A 12,970-nucleotide genomic window follows, 5' to 3' on the forward strand; every position below is an offset into this window, starting at 1 on the left:
CTTCGGCCTCCCCATGGGAGGAGCAGATCACCCGGCCTCGGCTGATCACCCTCCCCCTTCTTCAATTCGTGGAGTTTTGCTGCCACGGCCCTTCACCCCACGCCAAGCATGCCAGGCGCCCTGTGCTCACTTGGATACCCAGGTGGCACAGTAGAAAAGAATCAGCCTGCTAATGCAGGCAATTGCAAAAGATGCAAGCTCGATCCCTGAGTGGGGGAGATGCCCTGGAGGAGGAAATGGCAACCCCCTCCTGTATTCTTCCCTGGAAAATCCCTTGGACAGAGGAGTCTGGCGGGCTGCAGTCCAAGGGGTCGTAGAGTCGGAGAGGTGGACACGACTGAGCACAGGCACATATACACATGAGAAAAAAGAGAATCCCAGTTACAACTCAACCGTTGTGTAAAGAGTTTTGTAATTGGCTTTCCAGAAATGCCACCTTTAGTAGCTGACTTAGTAGAAGGAGGACCCGGATTACACAGGAGGGTTGAGAAAGTGGCTCCCGTATCCAGTAGGAATTTAACAGGATGGCCTCTTCTAGTTAGAGTCACCTGAGGCTCCTGTGTGGTAATGAGGACAGAAGCCAAAGTGGGAAGCCCTGGGCCCCGTGAATCTTGATCTTGTGTCTGAGTTTCTGACCCCTGAAACCTACGTCCCTGGGGATATTACTCTTCCAGTGATCTCCCTTGCAAGTGGGGCAGGGCCGTGGTGGTGGCCTCTGCTTGCCTTGGGGGCATTGTCTCTTAAAGTGTCCATTCTTGCCACAACAAAAAAAGACTTCAGGTTTTTGCTTGTATCCTCCCACCTTTGTAGCCCTAAAGTTAACTCCCTTTAGGGCCATAAGGAGAGCTTTGGCCTTTCTCTTATCTCTATTCCCTTTTTCTTTAGGTTCTTCCTGATTTCTGTTTAAGAATACTGATGTGGCAGCTCTTACCAGTGTAGGGTAAGGGAGTTAGAGGAGGCGAGGTTCGGAAAAAGAAGGAGACCGGCACTTTACGGAATGGATTCACCTTTAATGAGACAAGAAGGAGCAGCATCAGATTAATGACCTGCTGCACTAACCCAAGAAAAGAGTAAGTATATATAGGCATATATGTGGACATCTACTGTTACGGGTGCCTGTTCTTCTCCAAGGTTGTTTGGAGTGAGTGAAGTCTCTCAGTCATGTCCAGCTCTTTGTGACCCCATGGACTGTAGCCCTACCAGGCTTCTCTGTCCATGGGATTTCCCAGGCAAGAATACTGGAGTGGGTTGCCATTTCCTTCTCTAGGAGATCTTCCTGACCCAGGGATTGAACCCGGGTCCTCTGCGTTGTAGGCAGACACTTTACCGTCTGAGCCACAGGGAAGCCAGGGAAGTCTTCGGAGTAGGTATTTCTTAAACAGCTGGGGCAAGGAATTCTGGAGACCAGCTGGGACCAGTTAGGAGCTGGGTGTGATCAACCTTATTGTCCATTTTTTTTTCTTCAGGTCAGAGTTCTTTGTTTTGCATAGAATGGTGAGGAGGACCTAGAAAGGCCAGTTTTAGGAGTTTCCTCTGACTATCTGGAGCCAACTGATTAATAAATTTCTCTTTAAGAATAAGAAAGCCGTGGTACATGTACACGATGGAGTATTACTCAGCCATTAAAAAGAATACATTTGAATCAGTTCTAATGAAGTGGATTAAACTGTAGCCTATTATACAGAGTGAAGTCAACCAGAAAGAAACAGACGAATACAGTATAGTAACGCATATATATGGAATTTAGAAAGACGGTAATGACAACCCTATATGCGAGACAGCAAAAGAGACACAGATGTATAGAACAGTGTTTTGGACTCCATGGGAGAGGGAGAGGGGGATGATTTGGGAGAATGGCATTAAAACATGTATGCTATCATATAAGAAACGTATCGCCAGTCTAGGTTCAATTTAGGATACAGGGAGCTTGGGGCTGGTGCACTGGGATGACCCAGAGGGATGGTATGGGGAGGGAGGTGGGAGGGGGGTTCAGGATGGGGAACACATGTACACCTGTGGCGGATGCATGTTGATGTATGGCAAAACCAATACAATATTGTAAAGTAAAAAATAAATAAACATGTTAAGTTAAAAAAATTTTAAACATTAAAAATAGCAATCAGTGAGGCAGAAAAACAATGAGAAGATGGTTCCCAAGATGCTAATGAAATAATATTCTCAAAAAGAAGTAAAGTATATATTTTAAAATGCATACAAAATGTTGAATATGTATAAAACAGAATGTTAACAGTAGTTGTTTTAATGCAGTAGATGTGTCAGTGATTTAATTTTTGGTTTTTTGTTTCTATTTTCCAAAAATGTTCTGCAATAAATTCACAACACTATTGTAACATGAAATGAGAAATATAAAACTAGTTTTGTAAATATCAGACCCTTTCTTGATCTTCTGTAAACTCGATGCATGATACAGGATGCTTGGGGCTGGTGCACTGGGATGACCCAGCAGGATGGTATGGGGAGGGAGATGGGAGGGGGGTTCAGGATGGGGAACACGTGTACACCCATGGCGGATTCATGTTGATGTATGGCAAAACCAATACAATATTGTAAAATAATTGTCCTGCAATTAAATTAAAATAAAAAAAAAACAAGTCAATAAAATGAAATCTTAAAATTTCCATTCTCTCTGGAAGATGCCATAGCTAAGCATCTTAATTTCAATATAAGAAGATTGTTCTTGGTACTCTGATTCATCTACCACAACTGAATAGCCTGTGGCCTGACCCTAAGAGGACACAAGGTTCAGAGACTTAATTATTACAAACAGTATGTCTTCTGTTTTAATTTTCTAACGGAGAGTAACTCTAAGACCCTTATGCAGGGAACTGACTTATGTTTCATGGCCTTGAAAAATGTTGCCACCTCAGTTAAATTAACGGTCTAACAGCTTTGACCATTTGGGGAGAACTGTCAGTAGTTAGATGTCCTAAATGTGGCCAGTTTCATATGAGCATTGTTAAGACATTACAGGACTTCCTCAGTGGTCCAATGGTTAGGACTCTGAACTTTCACTGCCCAGGCCCAGGATTGGATCCTTGGTCAAGAAACTAAGACCCTGCAAGCCACAAGGTGTGGCAAAAAAAGAAAATAACCCCACCTCCCTTCTGAAACATTGTTAAACCTCAGAACTAAGTTGTGCTTGTCACGGACATCATACTTAGGAGTTTTTCTATCACGTCAAAATTTTCATTGGCACTACCAAATTTTAGAGCTAATGGATTTTGTACTATATATATATTTACTACATATATAGGTTTACTATATATAAGTATCATAAATGGCTTAACTTTTTCATAGAATTTGTCCTGTGAATTTTCAGCCTTATCATGACACTGAGTAATGCTGTGTGTCTTCAATAATGTTATTTTTGGTTGTGGAATGTGGGGCATACTTTTTCTCCCACATTCAAGAGAGAACCCCTTATAAACTCTCCATTCCTAAAACCTTTTAATAAACAGAGGATATTTTTCAATTCCTATGCAATTAGATTTTATAGAATAGTTATTATATTTTTCATATTGATATTTTATAAATCTGGGGAATTTCCAACTATTCTGAGGAATACCACTGGAAAAAAACAAACAAACAAAAAAATCAGATAATAATTCCCTGTACTACTTTGGGTTCTTATCTTGGCAGTGAAAAACACATTTCTAAGAAAAGTTAATTTCAACAACAGTAATATCTTTAAGGTAAATATTTCCCGTAAACTTGCCTATCATACAACCATACAAAAACTAGATAGATTTAAAAAAAAAGTTAGAATTTTTTATCTGATTGGTCAGAGCCAAAGGGCAAGTGATTCTTTTTTTTTTTTTAAATATTAAACTAATATATAAAATAGAGTGAAACCTACTTTTGTAGTCTGTAAGTCAAAGCCATCTCATAAATGATATTATATTTATCATAATAAATTTTATTTTTTATGATATACTTTCCAGTTTATTTATTCTTTAAATTTATAATGGTTTTGATTTGCATTTCTCTGATAATGAGTGATGTTGAGCATCCTTTCATGCGTTTGTTAGTCATCTGTGTGTCTTCTTTGGAGAACTGTTTAGTTCTTTGGCCCATTTTTTGATTGGGTCATTTATTGTTCTGGAATTGAGCTGCAGGAGTTGCTTGTATATTTTTGAGATTAATTCTTTGTCAGTTGCTTTGTTTGCTATTATTTTCTCCCATTCTGAAGGCTGTCTTTTCACTTTGCTTATAGGTTCTTTCATTGTACAAAAGCTTTTAAGTTTAATTAGGTCCCATTTGTTTATTTTTGCTTTTATTTCCATTAGTCTGGGAGGTGGGTCATAGAGGATCCTGCTATGATTTATGTTGGAGAGTGTTTTGCCTGTGTTTTCCTCTGGTTTCTGGTCTTACGTTTAGATCTTTAAACCATTTTGAGTTTATTTTTGTGTATGGTGTTAGAAAGTGTTCTAGTTTCATCCTTTTACAAGTGGTTGACCAGTTTTCCCAGCACCACTTGTTAAAAAGAGATTGTCTTTTCTCCATTGTATCTTCTTGCCTGTTTTGTCAAAGATAAGGTTTCCATATGTGCGTGGATTTATCTCTGGACTTTCTATTTTGGTTTTTTTTTTTGTTTTTTTTGTTTTTTTTTAATTTTATTTTATTTTTAAACTTTACATAACTGTATTAGATTTGCCAAATATCAAAATGAATCCACCACAGGTATACATGTGTTCCCCATCCTGAACCCTCCTCCCTCCTCCCTCCCCATTCCATCCCTCTGGGTCGTCCCAGTGCACCAGCCCCAAGCATGCAGTATCGTGCATCAAACCTGGACTGGCAACTCATTTCATACATGATATTTTACATGTTTCAATGCCATTCTCCCAAATCTTCCCACCCTCTCCCTCTCCCACAGAGTCCATAAGACTGTTCTATACATCAGTGTCTCTTTTGCTGTCTCGTACACAGGGTTATTGTTACCATATTTCTAAATTCCATATATATGCGTTAGTATACTGTATTGGTGTTTTTCTTTCTGGCTTACTTCACTCTGTATAATAGGCTCCAGTTTCATCCACCTCATTAGAACTGATTCAAATGTATTCTTTTTAATGGCTGAATAATACTCCATTGTGTATATGTACCACAGCTTTCTTATCCATTCATCTGCTGATGGACATCTAGGTTGCTTCCATGTCCTGGCTATTATAAACAGTGCTGCGATGAACATTGGGGTACACGTGTCTCTTTCCCTTCTGGTTTTCTCAGTGTGTATGCCCAGCAGTGGGATTGCTGGATCATAAGGCATGTCTATTTTGTTCCACTGATCTATATTTCTGTTAAATTTTCAAACCCTAGCTTCAAACAATATTGAAAACAGATTAAGAAAAATTACTAACACCTTTTTGGATATTTTCTTTTTTCAAACGATAGCGAATGGTGGTTTATTTTTTTTAATAAATTCTGTACAATTTAGAAATACTTTCCATATACGCTATTCTTGGACATTTTCTTACAATGGTAAATATTCAGAGCACTTCACAATATTCCACAATGACATTTTTAAGTTTGTTTTCCATTCTATTCTGATCTATTGTGTATATCTGTTTTTGTGCACATTAAGGAAAATGTCAAAGTGGTTTAGTAGTACATTTTCATTACAAAAGGTAAGCTTCCATAAAGGAAGAACTGTGAAAAAGATCAAACAGTATCAAATTTCTGTTTTATTGCCCTCCAAAGCAACCTGTGGAATTAACTAATTGCAATTTTGACTTCTATTGCAAATGATCAATCAGCAGAGACATATTAAAAACTCTTAATATGACTGACAAAGAAGATACAATTGGCCAACAAAATGGCCAGAGATTGATCTTAGTTTTTAAAATCTTTATTTGCTCAATGACAGATATAAGTCTTGGGGATGAACTCGGCAGGCAGAGAAGATGTCTAAAGCAAAGGCACCCCTGTGTGGATGTGCCTGCCAGGAACAGTGAGGAAGTCAAGGAAGTTGACATAAACTGAGGTGTTAGGTGGTGAATTTGCAGAAGTCAACAAGAACACAGATGGCCTGACCTGAATTACTGTGTGTGTGTGTGTGTGTGTGTGTGTGTGTTTAGATCTGTTTAATCAGAAAGGGGTTAGGAAAAGTAGCAAGGTATATATCTGTGTGTGATCTTATTCTTCCCTACTAACAGTGCTAAGGAGAAGGCAATGACAAGCCACTCCAGTATTCTTACCTGGGAAATCCCATGGACGGAGGAGCCTGGTAGGCTACAGTCCATGGGGTCGCGAAGACTCGGACTCGACTGAGCGACTTCACTTTCATTTTTCACTTTCATTCACTGGAGAAGAAAATGGCAACCCACTCCAATATTGTTGGCTGGAGAATCCCAGGGACGGCAGCCTGGTGGGCTGCCGTCTATGGGGTCGCCCAGAGTTGGGCACGACTGACATGACTTAGCAACAGCAGCTTAGCAGCAGCAGCTTAGCAGCAGTAACAGTGCTAGATTCTTTATCTGATTCTTGGAGTTGCCTGAGAGCTCAGTTGGTAAAGAAACCACCAGCAGTGCAGGAGACCCCAGTTGCATTCCTGGGTTGGGAAGACCTGCTGGAGAAGGGATAGGCTACCCACCCCTGTATTCTTGGACTTCCCTTGAGGCTCATTTGGTAAAGAATCTGCCTGCAATGTGGGAAACCTGGGTTCAATCCCTGGGTTGGGAACATCCCCTGGTGAAGGGAAAGGCTACACACTCCAGTGTTCTGGCCTAGAGAATTCCATGGTCTGTATAGTCCGTGGGGTGACAAAGAGTCTGACATGAATGAGCCACTTTCACTTTCACTTTTGATTTCATTAAATAACTCTCCGTGTTAGAAATTTTCTCTCTTTTACATGTGAAGAAATGGTCTTCAGATTCTTTTTTTTCTGTTTCTTAAACCACATCCTCTTACCACCTGCCAAAACAGTCTTTCTAGGATCCCAGGGAGGCCAATGAGAAGTGCTAAAGAAGGCCTTCAAGGCAGGATGGTGTAGATAGGGTGTGGACATTGGCCCCAGATTTATCTGGGTTTGAATCCCAGTGTCACTACTAGTTAGCTAAATTGACACTTATTCACAGAGCTACACAAATATTTCAGATAATCATTGGTTTCATTGTCTATGAAATGAGTGTAATAATGTCATGTATGTAAAGATGGGCTTCTCAGATGGTACAGAGGTAAAGAATCTGCCTTTCAATGTAGAAGAAGCAAGAGACTCAAGTTCAGTCCCTGGGCTGGGAAGATCCCCTGGAGAAGGAAATAACTGCCCACTCCGAATTATTCTTGCTTGGAGAAATCCATGGACAGGAGAGCCTTGTGGGCTACACTCCATGGGACCGCAAAGAGGTGGACCCTACGGGCACACACACAATTAAAAAGGGAGCTAGCCTAGAATCACCAGATGTAGGTAATACCAGTTCCTTTCTTCTCCCTGCCTTTAATTAGAGATAATGGGGATCGGGGAAATTGATGGAGAAAAAGAGCATGTGTGGGACTGCCCTGTGAGGCAAAGCCCCCTTGCTGGAGGAGAGTTGAGATGTGAGGTCTGATCCTTTTTATGGTTTGTGGTTCAAGGACTGGAAAGAACTAATGTAAGGGGAGATTTGATTCAGAATTGGTGGAGGTGGAGGTTGGGTAGGTGGTCTGAAGGTTGAACTAGCAGATGTGAAATGGGAAGTGAAAGAAAGTGAGGGATTAATCATGATTATCAGCTTTTTGTCAAGAAAACACTGTAAGGAGTCTATGGGACTCTGAAGTGAGGCAGATTGCAGCAGAGAAAGATCCCTTCTCTTGAGTTGATGGCACACTTGAATACGACTCACAAGTTCCAGGCAGAAGATTTGGGAGCCCCAACAAATTGGCATTGAAATAGGAAACCAAAATGCATTAATTGCTTAGACAACAAGATGAAGTCATTTTCATTTTCTATTTACTTACATTGTAATACTGTGAGAATTTCTAAGGGTGTTATGCAATTCAAAATTTTTCATTTCAAGAAAAGCAATAATATTCTAACAGACATATTCACGAAGAATAGTATTACCAGAATGAGAGGAAAGTAAAAATAAAACGAGAAATTATTTGAATAATATTTTGTAAATTTTATGCAAGCGAACTTTCTCTAAATGCCTTGGACTATTAACTTTTTCTCTTCTCATTGTCTTTGCCCCTATCTGTATAACATGAACCTTGACGGGATTGAGTTTGCTGTTTAGGTGCAAAGTTGTGTCTGAGTCTTTGCGACCCCATGGACTGTAGCCCACCAGGCCTCTCTGATCATGGGATATTCCAGGCAAGAATACTGGCGTGGGTTGTCTTTTCCTTCTCCAGGGGATCTTCCCAACCCAGGGATCAAAACCACATCTCCTGAATTGGCAGGTGGTTTCTTTACCTCTGAGTCACCAGGGAAGCCCTGAGAATGAGTTCAATGAGTAGGTCATTGGAATTGGAAGTCACAGGAAAAACATACCAAGAGAAAATAAAATTCATAGGTATGTACACCATTGTCTCTAGATTATTTCACTCGTTCGTCAATACCTTGTAATTACAAGCTATATAAATAAAGTAATTTAGATTCAAAGATGTTTTAGAGTCTTATCTTAGTTTACTAGGCCTGCCATCACAAAATACCACAGACCCGGTTGTTTAAAAGACCGAACACTATTCTCTCATGTTCTGGAGGCTGGGATTTAAGGTCGAGTTGGATTTTCTTGAGCAGTCCATCCTTGGCTTTGAGATGACGGCCTTCTCCTAGGGTTCTCTCATGGCTTTCTCTCTGTGTAGATACAGAATTAAGACTGCAACAGATAAGTGTCGGATGATAATATTAAGTTCAGAACACTCACATGGCTATTAAACAATGAAACTGGGATTTTCCTTCTCCCAGACTGCACAATGCAAGCTGTGCACGTGTAGTGTTTGACATCAGAGTGAGGCCTGAGACTAGAGATAGAGGTAGGAGCATACAGTGGGAAGGGAGCAGGGGTCACTTGAACAGTCTTATGTAGTGGAGATATATAAATGCTGATACTGAAATTATTGCTTACTCTGCTTTGAGTCAAATTACCTGTAGGCCATTTAAAAGTGTGTTTATTTTTTGAACTAATATTTAACTTTGATTGAAGTATAGTTGATTTGCAATGTTGTATTAATTTCAGGTATACAGCAAAGTGATTCAGTTATATATCTATATCTATATCTATATCTATATATATCTTCATACGTATCTGTGGGCTTCCCTGGGCTTTCCTTCTGAAGTAAAGAATCTGCCTGCCAATGCAGGAGATGAGGATTCAAGTCCTGGGTGGGGAAGGTGCCCTGGAGAAAGAAATGGTAACCACTGGTAACCACTAGTTTGGGCTCTCTATCTATGAGTCTGCTTCTTTTTTGTTACATTCACTAGTTTATTGTGTTACTGATATTCCACACATAAGGGATATCATTCAGTATATGTCTTTCTCTGATTTATTTCACTGAGCATAATACCTTCCAAATCTATCCATGTTGCTACAAATGGCATATTTTAATTTTTATGGATGAGTAGTATTCTATTGTATGTCTGTGAAGATATATATATATATATATATATATATATATGAATACACACACACACATACACACACACACACACACACATAACATCTTCTTTATCCATTCACTGGCTGCTGGATACTTAGGTTACTTTCATATCTTGGCAACTGTGAATAATACTGCTTTGAACAGTCGGCTTCATGTACTTTTTTGAAATAGTGGTTTTGGTTTTCTTCAAATATCTACTCAGGAGTAGAACTGCTAGATCATATGGTAGCTCTATTTTTATTTTGTTGAGGAACCTTTATACTGTTTTCTGTAGTGTCTGTTGCAATTTACATACCCACCAACAGTGTGGGAGGGTTCACTTTTCTCAGTATCCTCACCAACATTTGTTTTTTGTATACCTCATTGGTTGTTTTTTTTAATCTGCATTTCCCTGATGATTAATGATGCTGAGCATCTTTTAATGTGTTGCTATGATTTTTAAACTGATATGTACAGGTATAAATCTTAACACCTATGCAATTTCTTTTATGTTTCACCCACTTAGATGTGGGTCTAGGCCCTTTCTTTTTTTTTTTTTTACAGTAGGAAGTTTAAATTTTATTTTATTTTTAAACTTTACAATATTGTATTAGTTTTGCCAAATATTGAAATGAATCACCAGAGGTATATCTGTGTTCCCCATCCTGAACCCTCCTCCCTCCTCCCCCCGGATACCCTCCCTCTGGGTCGTCCCAGTGCCCTTTCTTTTAACAAGAGTTGATACAGAGTGATGAGGGCTTACTTACCACTGACAGATGTCCTGGAAATAACACTGTGTAATGTCCACAGTTAAGCCTGAAAAGGCCATGAGCCACTCAGGTCAACCTCCTGCTGGAGCCGTCCACCACCCACAATGAACTCGGCGGTTCTGCCTTCTAGGAGGAAGCCCAGGCCTCGTGGGAAGGCTTCCTGAATCTCCGCCAGCAAGCCCGGCTTCAGCTGCAGACGTGGCAGTGACGTCACCTCCAGAGGAGTCCAGCCCCTAGTGTTAGTATCAACCCCAACTGGTGAGTCTCCTCTCCTGAGACCCCAACATCCTAGAGCAGAAATAGCCATCCCCACTGCACCCTGTCTGAATTCCTCACCTTGGGACCAAAGTGGGTGTCACGTGCCATGACGTGGGGCTTAGTTTATAAAAATATTTTATATTAAAAGCATCGAGAATAACACACTTGTGGAAAATTCACAGGTTACAACAGAATGTATATTAAAATCTCTTTCCTTCCTTCCGTAGTCTATAGCCTTCTAGATGCTGTCTCTGGAAGTACTGTTATTTTTTCCAGACTTATTAATGGAACTATCAGATAGTGCTGACACTCTGACGTACATGTTTCTAAGAGCTGTACCTACATTTACTCATTTGTTCTTCGTTCACCATGAGTTCTCAGGTGGTAACTGGAAGGGAAGTCTTCTGCTTCATTCTGATTTCCTTCCAAAATTGGGTGTCTGAACTGCTGTCCTCAATTCCCTTTTGAATTATATTCCTCCAATATATTTGAAAATACAGTCCCTAGGCAGTATTTGCCTGGCAGTCTAGTGGTTAGGATTTGCCCTTCCAAAGTAAGGGGAGTGGGTTGTGGGTTCAGTCTTTAGTCGGGAACTAAGATCCCACATGCCTGGGAGCCAAAAATCCAAAAACATAAAAAACAACTAAGCAATATTGTAACAGATTGAATACATACTTTAAAAATATTATTAAAAAAGAAATAGATTCCCTAATTCTTTTTTTAATTTTTATTTGTCAGTTTGCTTATTTATACACACACACACACACAGACACACACACACACACACACACACATTTTCCATCAAGCTGGGAAGCACTAAAATTGTTCATTTCATTTCAGTTCAGTTCAGTCACTCAGTCATGTTCGACTCTTCGCAACCCCATGAACTGCAGCACGCCAAGCCTCCCTGTCCATCACCAACTCCCGGAGTTCACTCAGACTCACGTCCATCGAGTCAGTGATGCCAACCAGCCATCTCATCCTCTGTCGTCCCCTTCTTCTCCTGCCCCCAATCCCTCCCAGCATCAGAGTCTTTTCCAGTGAATCAGCACTTCCCATGAAGTGGCCAAAGTACAGGAGTTTCAGCTTTAGCATCATTCCAAAGAAATCCCGGGGCTAATCTCCTTCAGAATGGACTGGTTGGATCTCCTTGCGGTCCAAGGGACTGTCAAGAGTCTTCTCCAACACCACAGTTCAAAAGCATCAATTATTCGGCGCTCAGCTTTCCTCACAGTCCACACTTGGTTCATATCTCAATTGGGTAATCCTACACTTTCACCTAACCTACAGCTGAAGACACAATGAATTGTTTTTTGTTACTTGCTCAGTAAATAGCCAGGCTTTACACACAATAACAGATAAATTGTTAAATGAATTGGCGGAGACTGAGAGATAAGTAAGTGTATACATGTAGATGTATCCGGAGAAAAGGAAGTAATATATGTAAAGGAGAGAAAGATTTACATAATTTGATAAGTATATGTATTTTACAATCAGAATATGACATTTTGCAATTGAATTTCAATTACTGCTGCTTTTTATTTTTTTATTTTATTTTTTCTACATACCAACTATATTAATTAATACACTTCCAAGGGTACAATACAGGGGATGTGCAAACTTAGCAGCAAGCATATGCTCAACAATGAAATCTTCTACTAGTTCTATTCTGACAATTTCTAACTCTCCGAGAGGCTCTATACTATTTGAATATCTTAAACTTCCCACGCCTCTTGCGGTTGGGAGACTGTAAACAATCGTATGTGTAGCTGTAGGAGTCCGGGTAAACCTGTCAGGCAAGTTAGAGAGCCATCTGAGGGGTTTGTGAACTAAAACACTCTTGTCACGCCCAGGAACTTTATTAACTAGAGCTGTAAGTTAACTCTTTTTCAGAGGGAGAGATGGTGGTGGGGGACGGCCCCCCATAAAGTCAGAGGTGTAGGTGAGAGCACAAAGCAGTAAAGTAGGCAGACTCTGGTTTTGGGGTAGATGCTCAGGCAGGCCCAGAGGGATATAACTAACTTGGCATTTATTTATCTTGTAGATGAAATGAATGATCATCAAAATACCCTGTCCTACATGGGGATAAACCCATCTCCAGACACCACACGGGAGCTGAATGATGTTGTGTAAGTTGATGTGTCTCACATAAGGCCTGTATTTTCAGAAAACCACACATTTATTTATTTTTATATTTTTATTTCCCCATAAAGCCCCATATTGTTTTTGTGATAGAAACACTTATAAAATTGAAGTCTAATTTTGGTGTTCAATAAACAAATGCATTTTGTGTACTGCATTGTGTATTGCTGTGTGTCATACTATACAAAAGCATCCTAGGATGGTAGAGGTATAGAAGACAACTT

At 40.0% G+C, this 12,970-nt stretch overlaps 1 long non-coding RNA gene across 3 annotated transcripts; it reads left to right on the top strand.

Annotated features, from left to right (window-relative positions):
* Window positions 1-403: 403 nt before the first annotated feature.
* LOC129653952 (uncharacterized) lies at window positions 404-12,765 on the top strand. Of its 3 annotated transcripts, none has more exons than XR_008715308.1 (3): window positions 404-1,070; window positions 10,387-10,604; window positions 12,649-12,765. It is a non-coding gene; the product is annotated as an uncharacterized LOC129653952 (long non-coding RNA). The 3 variants fall into 3 exon arrangements; XR_008715309.1 differs by having other exon boundaries at window positions 10,477-10,604; XR_008715310.1 differs by lacking the exon at window positions 404-1,070 and adding an exon at window positions 8,199-8,510 and having other exon boundaries at window positions 10,477-10,604.
* The last annotated feature ends 205 nt before the right edge of the window (window positions 12,766-12,970 follow it).

The sequence above is a fragment of the Bubalus kerabau genome, chromosome 5 (genome assembly GCF_029407905.1).
Source record: "Bubalus kerabau isolate K-KA32 ecotype Philippines breed swamp buffalo chromosome 5, PCC_UOA_SB_1v2, whole genome shotgun sequence".
In the NCBI taxonomy this organism is placed as follows: Eukaryota; Metazoa; Chordata; class Mammalia; order Artiodactyla; family Bovidae; genus Bubalus; species Bubalus kerabau.